This window comes from Mobula hypostoma, chromosome 1 (assembly GCF_963921235.1).
Source record: "Mobula hypostoma chromosome 1, sMobHyp1.1, whole genome shotgun sequence".
Classification (NCBI taxonomy): Eukaryota; Metazoa; Chordata; class Chondrichthyes; order Myliobatiformes; family Myliobatidae; genus Mobula; species Mobula hypostoma.
The window spans coordinates 211,604,123-211,619,957 of record NC_086097.1 but is presented as its reverse complement, the minus strand read 5'-3'; the positions used below and the strand labels follow the sequence as shown (position 1 = coordinate 211,619,957).

Sequence of the window (15,835 nt, the reverse complement as noted above, 5' to 3'; positions counted from 1 at the left end):
ACTTCTTCTGGAAACTTGTTCCACATACTCACCACCTCCTGCATGAAAAAAAATTGCTCCTTCCTCAAATCCCTTTTAAAATGTTCCCATTTCACCCTAAACCAATGCCTCCTAGTTTTGGAATCCTTTATCTGGGGGAAGACTGTTACCATCCACCTTATCTATACTTCTCAGCATTTCTGTAACATTGCTCCTCATACTCCAAAGTTCCAAGGAATTAAGACACAGCCTGGAAAACCTCTCCCTATAACTCCTACTCATTAGTCCTGGCAACATCCTCAAATCTTTTCTGCAGTCTTTCCAGTAACCACATCTTTCCTGTAACAGGGCAGCCAAAATTGCATAAGGCACTCCATCTGTGCCCTCAACAACAATTTACACAGCTGCAGCCTACTGTAGTGACCCGGCTCCAATACTTAGTGCTCTGACTGATGAAGGTCGTAATGGCATTGCCTTTTCATCACCCTGTCTACTGGTGATGCTACTTTTAACAAACTATGCCCTTGTACATCAAGTTTGTTCCTCTATTTTCCAGACCTGATGAAGGATCTCAACATAAAACACTGACTGTCCATTTCACTCTTCATCTGCCAGCATTTTATACGTTGCTTCTGATGCCCAGCTTTTACAGCCTCTTGTATCTGTATTTTCTGCTCTCTCAACTCCAGAAATAAATTGCTGAGCCTTACAATTCCCCTTAGCAAATATAGTAAACGGTGTCCATAAGACCAAAAAATCCTTAAGGTATAGGAGCAGAAACAGTCCATTTGGCCCATCGAATCTGTTTTACCATTTCATCATGGCTGATCCAATTTCCCCTCAGCCCCAATTTCGTGACTTCTCCCCATATCCCTTCATGTCCTGACTAATCAATAATCTATCAACCTCTACCTTAAATATACATAAAAACTTGGCCTCCACAGCTGCTGGTGGCAACGGATTCCACAGATTCACCACCCTCTGGCTAAAGAAATTCCTCCTCATCTGCATTCTAAAAGGGCACCCCTCTATTCTTAGACTGTGTCCTCTGGACTTGGACGCTCCTGCCATAGTAAAACATCCACTCTATCAAAGACTTTCAACTATTTGACAGGTTTGAATTAGGCCACCCCTCTTTCTTCTGAATTCCAGTGAACACAGGCCATCAAAAACTCTTCATATGACAAGCCATTCAATCGTGGAATCATTTTCGTGAACCTCCTTTCAACCCTCTCCAGTTGCAGCATATTCTAAGATAACGGACCCAAACTGCTTGCAATTCTCCAAGTGAGACCTCACCAGTGCTTTATAAAGTTGCAACATTACATCCTTGCTTTTGCCATCTTCACCACAGACTCAATCTACAAACTAACCTTCAGGAAATCCTGCACAAGGACTCCCAAGTCCCTCTGCACCTCAATTTTTTTTTGTATTTTCTCTGCATTTAGAAAATATTCAACCCTTTCATTTCTTCTACCAAAGTGCATGATCACACATTTCCCTACACTGTAGTCCATCTGCCACATCTTTGTCCATTCTCCCAATCTGCCTAAATCCTACTGTAACCTTTCTACTTCCTCAAAGCTACCTGCTCATCCACCTTCTTTCATATCGTCTGCAAACTTTGCAACAAAGCCATCAATTCCATCATCCAAATCATTGACATATAACGTAAAAAGAACTAATCCCAACACAGACCTCTATGGAACACCACTAGTCACTGGCAGCCAACCAGAAAAGGCTTCCTTTATTCATACACTTTGCCAATCACCACTGCTTTATCCAGGCTATAGTCTTTCCTGTAATATTATGGGCTCGTAGCTTGTTAAATAGCCTCGTGTGGCACCTTTTCAAAGGCCTTCTGAAAATCCAAGTACACAAAATTGACCAATTCTCCTTTGTCTATCCTGCTTGTTATTTCTTCAAAGAATTCCAACAGTTTGTGAAGCAAGATTTCCCCTTGAGGAAATCATGCCCACTAGGCCTATTTTATCATGTGCCTCCATGCATCCAAAGACCTCATCCTTAATAATCAACTCCAACATCTTTGCAACCACTGAGGTCAGACTGACTGACCTATAGTCTCCTTTCTTCTACCTCTCTCCCTCCTTGAAGAGGAGAGTGACATTTGCAATTTCCCAGTCTTCTGGATTCACTCTAGAATCCAGTTATTCTTTAAAGATCATTACTAATTCCTCCACAATCTTTTGAGCCAGCTTTTTCAGAATCCTGGGGTGTGAACCATCTGCTCTAGGTGACTTATCTACCTTCAGGCTTTTCAGTTTCCCAAGAACCTTCTCTCTAGTTATGGTAATTTCACACATTACATGACTCCTGACACCTGGAACTTCCACCATACTGCTAGTGTCTTCCACAGTGAAGAATGATGCAAAATACTTATTCAATTCGTCTGCCATTTCCTTATCCCCCATTACGACCTCTTCTGCATCATTTTCCAGCTGTCTAATATCCACTCTTGCCTCTCTTTTATACTTTATGTATCTGAAGAAACTTCTGTTATCCTTTTTAATATTATTGGTTAGCTTACTTTCGTATTCCATCTTTACCTTCTTAATGGCCGAATTATAGGAAAGATGTCAACAAAATAGAGAGAGTACGGAGGAGATTTACTAGAATGTTACCTGGGTTTCAGCACCCAAGTTACAGAGAAAGGTTGAACAAGTTAGGTCTTTATTCTTTGGAGCGTAGAAGGTTGCGGGGGGACTTGATAGAGGTATTTAAAATTATGAGGGGGATTGATAGAGTTGACCTGAATAGGCTTTTTCCATTGAGAGTAGGGGAGATTCAAACAAGAGGACATGAGTTGAGAGTTAGGCAAAAGTTTAGGGGTAACACGAGGGGGAACTTCTTTACTCAGAGAGTGGTAGCTGTGTGGAACGAGCTTCCAGTAGAAGTGGTAGAGGCAGGTTTGATTTTGTCATTTAAAAAAAAATTGGATAGGTATATGAACAGGACAGGAATGGAGGGTTATGGGCTGAGTGCAGGTAGATGGAACTACATGAGAGTAAGCGTTCGGCACGGACTAGAAGGGCCGAGATGGCCTGTTTCCGTGCTGTAATAGTTATATGGTTATATGGTTATTTAGTTGCCTTCTGTTGGTTTTTAAAAGCTTCCAAATATTCTAACTTCTCACTAATTTTTGCTCTATTATATGCCCTCACCTTGGCTTTCATGTTGGCTTTGATTTCTTGTTAGTCACAGTTGTATCATCTTTCTTTTAGAATACTTCTTTCTCTTTGGGATGTATATATCCTGTGCCTTCTGAATTGCTTCCGGAAATTCCAGCCATTGCTGCTCTGCCGTCATCACTGCCAATGCTCTATTCTGATCAATTCTGCCCAACTCCTCTCTCGTGTCTCTATAATTCCCTTCACTTCACTGTAATCCTGATACATCTGACTTTAGCTTCTCCTTCTCACATTTCAGGGTGAATCTGATCCTATCACTTACCGCTAAAGATTCTTTTACCTTAAGCTTGCCAATCTGCGCTGGTTCATTGTACAACACCCAGTCTAGAACAGCTGATCACCCAGTGGGCTCAACTATGAGTTGATCTAAAAAGTCACACTGCCCTTTCAGCACACGTTTTCTATCTCCCCTTGTAAGTTCCATCAAGGCATTTTTACCCTTGCAATTCCTTAGCTCTATCCACAATGATTCAACACCTTTCGACCGTATGTCACGTCTTTCTAATGATTTAATTTTATTTTTTTTTACCAATAGAGCAACATCACACTTTCTGCCTGTCCTTTCGATACAATGTGTATCCTTGGACATTAAGCTCCCAGCTGTAATCTTATTTCAGCCATGATTCAGTGATGCCTACAACATCATTCCTGTTGATCTGCAACTGTGCTGCAAATTCATCTACCTTTTCTGTATACTGCATGCATTCAAATATAACACCTTCAGTCCTGTATTTACCTTTTTCGATTTTGTCCACCTTTACATAGCAACTTATCCTGTTGACTTTAATTTTGCCTCTCCTCACTACACATTGCCTCTACTTGTAAACCAGCTACCTCATTCTTAGCACTATTTTCCGCCTTTCCTACGATACTTCTTGTATTGAAATATATGCAGCTCAGGACACTAGTCGCACCATATGAAAACTTTTGATTCCTGACTTTGTCTTCGTTCTTACCAACATCTGCCTCCACAACTTCTTCACTAGCTGTTCTGGAACTTTGGTTTCCATCCCCCCGCAACTCTAGTTTAAATTCCACCGTGCAGCTGTAACAAGCTTTCCTGCTGGGATAGTAGTCCCCCTCCAGTTCAGGTGCAAACCGTCCCTTCTGTACAGGTCCCATTTTCTCTGGAAGAGAGCCAATGATCCAAAAATCCTCTGTCCTCCCTCCTACAGCAGCTCCTTAGCCACATATTAAAGTGTATAATTTTCCTAGTTCTGGCCCCACTAGTATGTGGTAATAATCCTAAAATCACAACCCTGGAGGTCCTTTAACTTAGCACTTAACTCCCTGAACTCCCTATGCAGAACCTCGTCACTCATCCTACCCATCTCATTGGTACCGGCATAGACCACAACTTCTGGCTGTTGACGTTCCCCCCCCCCCCACCCCCGAGACTACTGAGTCATTGATCTGAGAAATCCTGGACCCTGTCACCGAGAGGCAACATACCATCTGGGAATCTCATCCTTGCTCATAGAACCTCCTGTCCATTCCCCTAACTAACGAATCCCCATTCCCTTCTGAGTCACAGAGGTAGACTCAGTGCCAGAGACCTGACCACTGTGACTTTCCTCTCTTAGGTCACACCCCCCACACCCCACAGTATCTAAACTGATATACCTACAGGATCCAAAGTTGTTAATGAGATGGCCACAGGGGCACTCTGCACTGGCACCTTAACCCCTTTCCCCTTCCTGACTGTCATCCAGTTTCCTGTGTCCCCGCGTACCTGGTGTGTAACTACCTCTCTCTGTCTTACCTATCACTCCTTCAACGTTCTGAATCATCCGGAGTTCATCCAGTTCCAGCTCCAACTCCTTAACGTGGTTTGTGAGAAGCTGTAGCTGGATGCATTTCTTGCAGTTGTAGTCGTCAGGGACACTGGAGGTCTCCCTGCCTGGCATCTCTACTGCCCTAGCTGAGCAGCTATAAAGAAGAGAAGGAGAAAAAAAACTTAACTTAGAGCTTTTCTTTCCTTTGATTTCTCCGAATGAAGCCTCGAAGAGCTAAGGCCTCAAGATCACCACTCTGACTCTGTCCACTCAGATGTCGGATGCTGCGCATGCCTCTGCCTCCCTTCAATTTGCTCTTGCTAATCAATCCCAAATGCTGAATGGTCACTGTTCAAAGTTCTATTTTTGCTGTAGCAACCTGCAGCTGCCTTTTTTACTCGGGCAGTGGACCTGATTGAAATCTCCTCCTCTCAAGACGTCTGATGTCCAGGTTGTCGCTTCTTTGCGTACCCAATTCTCTTTCAAATTTTCTACTGTCATCATCGTCTATCTCCTAAGAAAAAAGACACTGACTACTGACTACTTCGATCAGAACTTTCATTCCATTACCATTCTTCGTAGTGGATAATTACTGGTCCAGGAATTGCTGTAATATAAGAAATACCACAGCCAAACAGGTCCAACAAAACGTCAAATCAATTCATGATTGAAGGAGTGGTATTACAAAAGGCCTATTGCTGGTCACTTTTCCTCATTCATATCAAACACTTCCCTCTTTACCCTACATCCACCTTTATCCAAAACAGTGACATTTCCAAAGTGTGCAAAAACGATATTCAGCCCTAACTCAACATCAACCTCTGTCCAATATCCAGAAATTCATCCAATTACATTTTTAAAGGCAATTTTCATTCCTTGCCAATGAACCTTGTTCCACAGCTACTATATGCATTCTTTTCTTGACATCTGGATATAATTCTGATTATTTGTGTCTCCCCTCCCCGACCACTCCCTCCCCAAACCTGCACTTGACCTCATAATTCTCCCTATCCTGGAGATTTCTTTGAGCTTAATTGAAGGGGAGAGACCAGCTTCCATCACATCCTTAGCAGGGAAGTGCTAAGCGATATACAATGGAACTGAAGAACATTAAGATTTTATCATTACTTTTTTCTGCTAACACTGAAACGCTTGTAATTTATGTCCTATCAATGATAGTTTTCCATGTACTTAATCATTTCCTCTCTCTGTTTCCTATTGACCTTAACATACCAACCCTCCTTGTGCCTACATGATCAACCTCATTGTCTATTTTTATTTACCTCTTCTGCACACTTCCCTCCAACTCAAGCTGCCTTGTCCTTCCACACTGTCTGGGGACTCCTCTTTTCAACATCCTGTCCTTTCAAATGTTACTCAGTACGCTCTCACCACCCTACAAATTTCATCTTTGCCAGCTCTTCCAGCTTTCAACCACCTTCTCATTTAAATCAGCTAGACATCTTCAGTCTGTCACTGCGCATGTCACGACTTTTACCTCAGAATATCTCACAGCTTCTTACAAGGCCCACTCCAAACAATAAAACTTGAGAGTACATTATATATTAAAACTCATTGCCACACGATTGTCAAATGTAAAAATTGGACATCAAATATGCCAAATTTAAAAAGGAAAGCTAAAACCGTAATACAAAGGGAAAATATTTTTCAAATGACTGGAAGCTGAATTGTACATTCAGATCTAATTAAAAAATATAAAATGGTAGCTGACAAATGAGAGGAAAGAGAAAAGGAATTGAGAAAACAAATCTGTCCAGAACTTAATTAGTTCTGCACAATAATCACACTATGAAAAACACTGTGGAAGCATTTATGGACATGTACCATTTGTGTTGGATATTCTTTCTACTCCTGTTCCAAAATATTATTGTTTCGAATATTTAGCTGAGGCACTTCTTCCTTGGACCTCCACATAAAAACCAAAAGGCTCAGCAATGGCAACAGCCTCTTCATTTGCTCACAGCACATTAGCATTTGTTCTATATCTTAAGTTGCTGCTGATGTTCAAGGTAACAAAATTATACTAGTGAGTCGAGGACCACTCATGGCCAGCCTAGGTAACAACGGCAAATTTCCCTTCCTGTAGGATATTAATGATCAGACTAGTGTTCACAACCATCTACTATTTTCACTCTTTCTGTTTTTAAACTCTTTCTGTTTTTAGCTTTTTAAAAAAAAAGGAATAATTACATTTCCCAGCTGCTTAGGTAGGATTGCAATACAATGATGCAGACTCTGGTTGCAGTTCCAGTAACCTAATAAATGAATATATGCTAACACACACAAAATGCTGGAGGAACTCAGCAGGCCAGGCAGCATCAATGGAAAAGAGTACAGTCAATGTTTCAGGCCAAATTTCCAGCATCTGCTGATTTTCTCATTTATAGAACTTAGAATAGTACAGCACAGTACAGGCCCTTCGGCCCACAATGTTGTGCCGACCCGCAAACCCTGCCTTCCATATAAGCCCCCACCTTAAATTCCTCCATATACCTGTCTAGTAGTCTCTTAAACTTCACCAGTGTATCTGCCTCCACCACTGACTCAGGCAGTGCATTCCATGCACCAAACACTCTCTGAGTAAAAAACCTTCCTCTAATATCCCCCTTGAACTTCCCACCCCTTACCTGAAAGCCATGTCCTCTTATATTGAGCAGTGGTGCCCTGGGGAAGAGGTGCTGGCTATCCACTCTATCTATTCCTCTTATTATCTTGTAGACCTCTATCATGTCTCCTCTCATCCTCCTTCTCTCCAAAGAGTAAAGCCCTAGCTCCCTTAATCTCTGATCATAATGTATACTTTCTAAACCAGGCAGCATCCTGGTAAATCTCCTCTGTACCCTTTCCAATGCTTCCACATCCTTCCTATAGTGAGGCGACCAGAACTGGACACAGTACTCCAAGTGTGGCCTAACCAGAGTTTTATAGAGCTGCATCATTACATTGCGATTCTTAAACTCTATCCCTCAACTTATGAAAGCTAACACCTCATAAGCTTTCTTAACTACCCTATCTGCCTGTGAGGCAACTTTCAGGGATCTGTGGACATGTACCCCCAGATCCCTCTGCTCCTCCACACTACCAAGTATCCTGCCATTTACTTTGTGCTCTGCCTTGGAGTTTGTCCTTCCAAAGTGTACCACCTGACACTTCTCTGGGTTGAACTCCATCTGCCTCTTCTCAGCCCACTTCTGCACCCTATCAATGTCTCTCTGCAATCTTTGACAATCTTCTACGCTATCTACAACACCACCAACCTTTGTATCGTCTGCAAACCTGCCAACCCACCCTTCTACTCCCACATCCAGGTCGTTAATAAAAATCACGAAAAGTAGAGGTCCCAGAACAGATCCTTGTGGGACACAACTAGTCATAATCCTCCAATCTGAAAGTACTCCCTCCAACACAACCCTCTGCCTTCTGACTTTCTGAATAAGCCTACCATGTGGAACCTTGTCAAATGCCTTACTAAAATCCATTAGATCACATCCACTGCACTACCCTCATCTATATGCCTGGTCACTTCCTCAAAGAACTCTATCAGGCTTGTTAGACACGATCTGCCCTTCACAAAGCCATGCTGACTGTCCCTGATCAGACCATGATTCTCTAAATGCCTATAGATCCTATCTCTAAGAATCTTTTCCAACAGCTTTCCCACCACAGACGCAAGGTTCACTGGTCTATAATTACCCGGACTATCCCCACTACCTTTTTTGAAAAAGGGGACAACATTTGCCTCCCTCCAATCCTCCGGTACCATTCCCGTGGACAACAAGGACATAAAGATCCTAGCCAGAGGCTCAGCAATTTCTTCCCCCGCCTCGTGGAGCAGCCTGGGGAATATTCCGTCAGGCCCCGGGGACTTATCCGTCGTAATGTATTTTAACAACTCCAACACCTCCTCTCCCTTAATATCAACATGCTCCAGAACATCAACCTCACTCATATTGTCCTCACCATCATCAAGTTCCCTCTCATTGGTGAATACCGAAGAGAAGTATATTCATTGAGGACCTCGCTCACTTCCACAGCCTCCAGGCACATCTTCCCACCTTTATCTCTAATCGGTCCTATCTTCACTCCTGTCATCCTATTTTTCTTCACATAATTGAAGAATGCCTTGGGGTTTTCCTTTTCTTTTATATACTAACATAGCTTTCTTTTTAAAATACAAAATTTATTTATCAGCCTGTTTTAATGTGTCATGTTCAATCTTTATTTCCAGTTTTGCTGAAGCTGCTTCTATTAGTAGATGACATTGAAGATGCCTGCTCTTCAATGTCTTCCAAATTGAAGAACAATGCCATTTCTGTTTCCTTGACTGGGTGCTTTTAAGCCAACTCCCTCTCACCACCCACCTCCTCAAAGATATATGGCAACCTTCACTGTATAGTTTCAGAATATGGTACATTTTCAGAGTCTTAACACTCTGGCCAAAATTAATCTGTAAATTGGCATCAACAGCAGATGACACTGTTTATTTCCTCCACCTTACAGAAATCGCTCAAATCGCAAAATTACAGTTCAAAAAGTTCACTAGCAAGATATATAAACAGCAAGTATTAACTTAAGCATTGATACTGAGAATATTCTCTAAGCAATGTAATACAGGATTCAACAGAAGACATACCTTTGGCTTTATCAGTCTGTGATAGAACACAATAGAAACAGAAACTCCCAAATTAAACAAACCTATAAAATGGATACTCATTCAATCTGAACAAATACTGTACAAGTATCCTTACATCTGTTCTTATTGTACATAAACATGACAGTAAAAAAAATCTGTAAAACTTGCAAAGTCCTTGTACAATAGCCATGGTTATTGCATTACAACTTAATAGCTTTCAGCTACATCAGCGATTTAAAAAAAGGGACTTCACCTTAGGATGTGAGTAATGCTCATGAGAACACACTGTAGAACATCTGAAAATAATAACCATTAATAATCAGGACTGTGCTTTCTCACAGATACATTTATTAAAAGATCACATAAAATACCCTTGAGGACTTGGTGCTGAAATGAAGCAGCCTATTCAAAACCAGTCACATGTGAAACCGTTTCCCTGGAAGTCAAAGCACAAATCCTCTTATCACATGTATGAGACAATATGTGAACCAGACAGTCTTCAAAATGAAAACAACCTCTATCTACGTCTTGCAGTCATCCTTAAATAACCCAGCTGAACTGTGAATTAAATGTACTTAAAAAAAATTCAGATAAAGGCAGCAAAGGGGAAGGAACGTAGCTCAGAAAAATCAAGAAACAGGATCAATTTGCAGCTAAGAGGCAGCAATAGACAGAATATACTGAAGACAGTTGAACATGGCTCTCCAAGCAATGGTGGAAAAGCAGGACACAGTACAAATCAGAAGATTAAAAGTGCGAGGCAAGGTTAATGTATCTATTAACTTTGATTACAAACTACAGGTTAGACCTAAGAAGGTGGCGTGCTCAGACACAATGGCTTCTATGGTGGCCAGCCAGAGGTGCTATTGTCTTTTTTTAAATGTATTTTTTAAAAAGATCTCAAGACTCTGCTGGACATTAAGAACTTAAAGTACTGCAGGTCAACCCTATCTGCGAGTTGCTCGCTGGCGGAGAAGCTGAAGGAGCTGGACTTGCTTGGTGTAGATCGTGTTACTGTCTGCGTCAGAGAGACACTGGAGTGGGTGCACAAAAGAGGCGTGCAATCTAACAGCGTGTGATCATTTTAGTCACTTTTCTTGTGACCAAATGACTGTTGGACATCGTTAATGTGGAATGCTGCAACTCTGATTTACTGATTTATTGGCAATTGACAGGGGAACTGCATGTCCTCAGTTGTAGTGAGGACTAGGCCTAAAGTCAGATTGCAGCCGCCCAGGAGAGAGGCAGTGGCAGTGTGGTGCGGTGTACAAGCTGGAGTCTCTGCTGTCCTCTAGTGTTCAATCAGCAGAAGACAAGATGACTGCAGACTGCTGCAACATTTATGGACTCTGGGACTTGGACTATTTTTTTTGTGTGGCTATCTTTTACTGCTATATGTGCTATATGTGCCTTCGGCTGTGTATGACTGTTGGTACTGTGTTTTGCACCTTGGCCTCATGGTAATGCTGCTTCATTTGGCTGTATTCATATGAGCTTTAATATAATTAAGCTTGAATTTGAACTGCACAAAACAAATGAATAGGAATAATGCAGAAGATGAATTTATGCAATGTACAAGAGATGGTTTTCTAAGTTTGTATTTTGAGAAAATCACTACTCAAAAGGTTATTTTATAATCGGCTTGTGTAATGAAAATGGTTAATTTATGATCTGGCAGTTAAGGGACTTTTAGAGAGTAGTGAACATAGCAGGTACCTTAGCTCAATCTGAATTAAGGGTCCAAAATCTGAAAAGAGCAAACAAGAAAGCATTGGAACAAGTTTGCCTCTGGTAGACTGGGAAACCATGTTAAATAGTATGATAGAAGAGGTACAATGAGTATCTTTTAAAGAATTAATACAAAATTTACAAGTAGGCTGAAGATATCCATTGGGAAAAGTGCTCTAGCTGTGGCATTTAAAAGAAGTTAAAGATAGTATTAAATTATAAGGCCATTAATGTTATTTAAAAAAAGCAGCAAGTCTGTTAACTGGGACAAAATCAGAATTCAACAAGGGAGAATCAAAGTTGGGAAAGTAGATTACAAGAAAAGCAGACTGCAAAAGCTTCTATAAGTTTGTATAAAGGAAAACATCAGAAAAAGCAATTGTGGGTCCTTTACCAATTGAGACAGGAGAAACTATCTGGAAACAAGAAAATGACAGGTACGTTAAATACAATGGATTCCAGTTAATCGGTGAAGGCACTTATTTGGGACAACTCTTAAAGAACAAAAACTAATCGAGAAAATAGCTGGGATTCCTTTTGTTTATTTGGGACAGTGTGCCATTTAATTGGGACAGACATATGTTGCTGAACAGTTTTTAACTAGCATCAGTTGCGTCAATCATGTGGTTGTTAGACACAACACAGATTGAACAGTTTTTAAATCGTGTGCCATTTGTGTGTGTTTGTGTCCAAAAAGCAGTTATTTTTGTCACTGATAGTTGGCGAAAAATAAGCAGTAAGACAACGTAGAACAGTTTTGCTCACTGCAGTTTCAAGCATTTAGGCTTGGAGATGCCAGAAATAGCCAAGAGTGAAAATGAAATGATTTCACTACTTCAAGATAGGAACTATGAAGAATTTACATAGAAACATACAACATAGAAAACCTATAGCATAATACAGGCCCTTCGGCCCACAAAGCTGTGCCGAACATGTCCTTATCTGAGAAATTACCTAGGGTTACCCAAAGCCCTCTATTTTTCTGAGCTCCATGTACCTATCCAGGAGTCTCTTAAAAGACCCTATTGCATCCGCCTCCACCACTGCCGCTGGCAGCCCATTCCATGCACTCACCACTCTCCGCGTAAAAAAACTTACGCCTGATATCTCCTCCGTACTTATTTCCAAGCACCTTAAAACAGTGCCCTCTCGTGCTAGCCATTTCTGCCCTGGGAAAAAGCTTCTGACTATCCATACGATCAATGCCTCTCATCATCTTGTACACCTCTATCATGTCACATCTCATGTCCGTTGCTCCAAGGAAGAAAGGCCGAGTTCACTCAACCTATTCCCACAAGGCATGCTCCCCAATCCAGGCAACATCCTTGTAAATCTCCTCTGCACCCTTTCTATAGTTTCTACGACCTTCGTACAGTGAGACGAACAGAACTGAGCACAGTACTCCAAGTGAGGTCTGACCAGGGTCCTACATAGCTGCAACATTACCTCTCGGCTCTTAAACTCAATCCCATGATTGACGAAGGCCAATACACCATACGCTTTCTTAACCACAGAGTCAAACTGTGCAGCAGCCTTGAGTGTCTATGGACTCAGACCCCAACGTCCCTCTGATCCTCCACACTGCCAAGAGTCTTACCATTAATACTATATTCTGCCATCATATTTGACCTACCAAAATAAACCACCTCATGCTTATCTGGGTTGAACTCCATCTGCCACTTCTCAGCCCATTTTTCCATCCTATCGATGTCCCACTGTAAGGGCAAAGCCAGTTCTGGATCCACAAAGCAATTTCCTCTTAGATCCCATGCCTCCTTGCTTTCTCAATAAGCCTTGCATGCGGTACCTTGTCAAATGCCTTGTTGAAATCCATATACGCTACATCTACTGCTCTACCGTCATCAATGTGTTTAGACACATCCTCAAAAAATTCAATCAGGCTTGTAAGGCACGACCTGCCTTTCACAAAGCCATGCTGACTATTCCTAATTATATGATGCCTCTCTAAATGTTCATAAATCCTGCCTCTTAGGATCTTCTCCATCAACTTAGGAACTACCGAAGTAAGACTCACTGGTCTATAATTTCCTGGGCTAGCTCTACCCCCTTTCTTGAATAATGGAATAACATCTGCAACCCTCCAATCCTCCGGAACCTCTCCCGTCCCCATTGCTGATGCGAAGATCATTGCCAGAAGCTCAGCAATCTCCTCCCTCGCTTCCCACAGTAGCTCGTCTGGTCCCGGTGACTTATCCAACTTGATGGTTTCCAAAAGCTCCAGCACATCCTCTTTCTTAATGTCTATATGCTCAAGATTTTCAGTCCACTGTAAGTCATCCCTACAATCACCAAGATCCTTTTCTGTAGTGAATACTGAAGCAAAGTACTCATTAAGTACCTCTGCTATTTCCTCCGGTTCCACACACACTTTTCCACTGTCACACTTGATTGGTCCTATTCTCTCACGTCTTATTCTCTTGCTCTTAACATACTTGTAGAACGCCTTGGGGTTTTCCTTAGCCCTGTCCACCAAGGTCTTTTCATGGCCCCTTCTGGCTCTCCTAATTTCTTTCTTGAGCTCCTTCCTGCTAGCCTTATAATCTTCCAGCTCTCTATCATTACCTAGCTTTTTGAACCTTTCATAAGCTCTTCTTTTCTTCTTGATTAGATTTACAACAGCTTTTGTACACCACGGTTCCTGTACCCTGCCATCCTTTCCCTGTTTCTACAATGAAGTTATTTACAATCATCTTGACTGTTACAATGAAAATGAGGATTTGAAGGATGTGGCCATCAAAAGTTTTGTATGAAGACAGTCCATTATCTGCATTAAGAATCTGTCTGCACTGATTTGGTTCATTTACAGTCAATCAAAAGAACATGGCAGCATACACTGGGTGAATTCCTACATTGATAACTATTAGGAACTAATACTTAGCTTTATAGTACTGTAGAAATATTGGTAAGTGTTCTAACTTGTTATGCATTTCATTAAATACATAATTTGTTACTCAGTTAAATGGTAGTTAAGAATGACTGGGAAAGGGAACTTAAGTTTACCTTACCTACTGAGAAATGGCAAGAAATTTTTCAATTAGTTAATTCTTCCTCTATTTGTGCTGAACATGCGTTGATACAGTTTTAAGTTGTACATAGGGCTCATATGTCTAAGGATAAATTAGCTCGTTATTACTCTCATATAACCCCTATATGTGATAGATGTCATTCAGAGATAGCTTTATTAACTCATATGTTTTGGTCTTGCCCTTTATTGAAGAAATATTGGGATGATATTTTTGATATTATTTCCACTGTTTTGAACATTGATTTACAACCTCATCCTATTACTGCCATTTTTGGTTTACCAATGATTGTAAAACATCATTTGACCCCTTCAGTTTATCAGATGATCGCTTTTGTTACTTTAATGGCTAGAAGATCTATACTATTGAATTGGAAAGAGATTAATCCTCCTACAACATTTCATTTGTTTTCTCAAACTGTATCTTGTTTAAATCTAGAAAAAATTAGTAGTGTTATTTTTGACCCATCTATTAAATTTGACGAGACTTGGGAGACCATTTATCCAATACTTCCACATGATGTAATCTGTCCCTTGCCAATCTATCTTGTGATTTCAATATATGGGGAGAGGAGCGGAAGTGGCGACACTATTGGTTCTATCTGAGATATCATAATAGCCCTTTCTTTTCTTTTTTTCCGTAGTTTTCTTTAGATTGGGCAGATTTTTTTTAGGGTTTTTTTTCTTTTTCTTTTTTTTACGATATTTTATGTTTTTTGTATACTCTTTCCATATTTTGTTGTTAACCTATGTGATTTTGGGATGTTTCTAACTATGTGCTACCTGACTGTAAACTTTAATAACTATCAATTAACACAATCCCAATTATTATGTACTTTTTGTAATGTGTTTGTTGTTGAAACTAATAAAAAGATTGAAAAAAAAGGTAGTTTGTCTTTTTTATACCTTTTTAACTATTTCCATGAAACTTTGGCTAATTGGGACAGCTGCTTAATTGGGCCAAAGTGTACTGGCCCCAATATGTTCCAATTAAGTAGAATCCATTGGTATACATCTATTCGGGTAAGCTGACAGAAAATTTCTTTGAAATAATTGAGATTTATGGATCGAAAACAAATGGGTTAAAAACACAGATATTTCAAATAACAAATAAAAATAACTAAATTAATTGAAATAATTAAGGGAAATGATAAAGGGCGATGAACCTCCAGGATCTGAAAATCTGCACTGAAAAGTTTTGAATACTACATTGAAAATTTTTAAATTGAAGCACTGCTTGTGTGAGTTGATATAGGTCGGCAAACACTACGGCAATAGCTAAGAATATTAGTGTTGCAGCAGATGCAGAATGTTATTGATCTTACATTCAGAGCATCGAATGGCAGAGATTACACGTTGGAATTTTGTCTAAAAAGGCTACAAACACGAGGGTGTGACAGTGAGGCAAGTAGACAGCTCAGCTTAAAGAGGCCGTGCTGAGCAGCCC

At 40.7% G+C, this 15,835-nt stretch overlaps 1 protein-coding gene across 3 annotated transcripts in view; it reads right to left on the bottom strand.

The window, feature by feature from the left end:
- Positions 1–15,835, bottom strand: part of fam110b (family with sequence similarity 110 member B) — a 185,017-nt gene that overhangs the window by 30,389 nt on the left and 138,793 nt on the right. The window contains exon 3 of one of the 3 annotated variants that reach the window (XM_063041917.1): positions 4,951–5,117. The exons of the other annotated variants lie outside the window; for them this stretch is intronic. The gene's annotated coding sequence lies outside the window, so the exon portion shown is untranslated. The remainder of the gene's footprint in view (positions 1–4,950; positions 5,118–15,835) is intronic. 3 annotated transcript variants of the gene reach the window in all.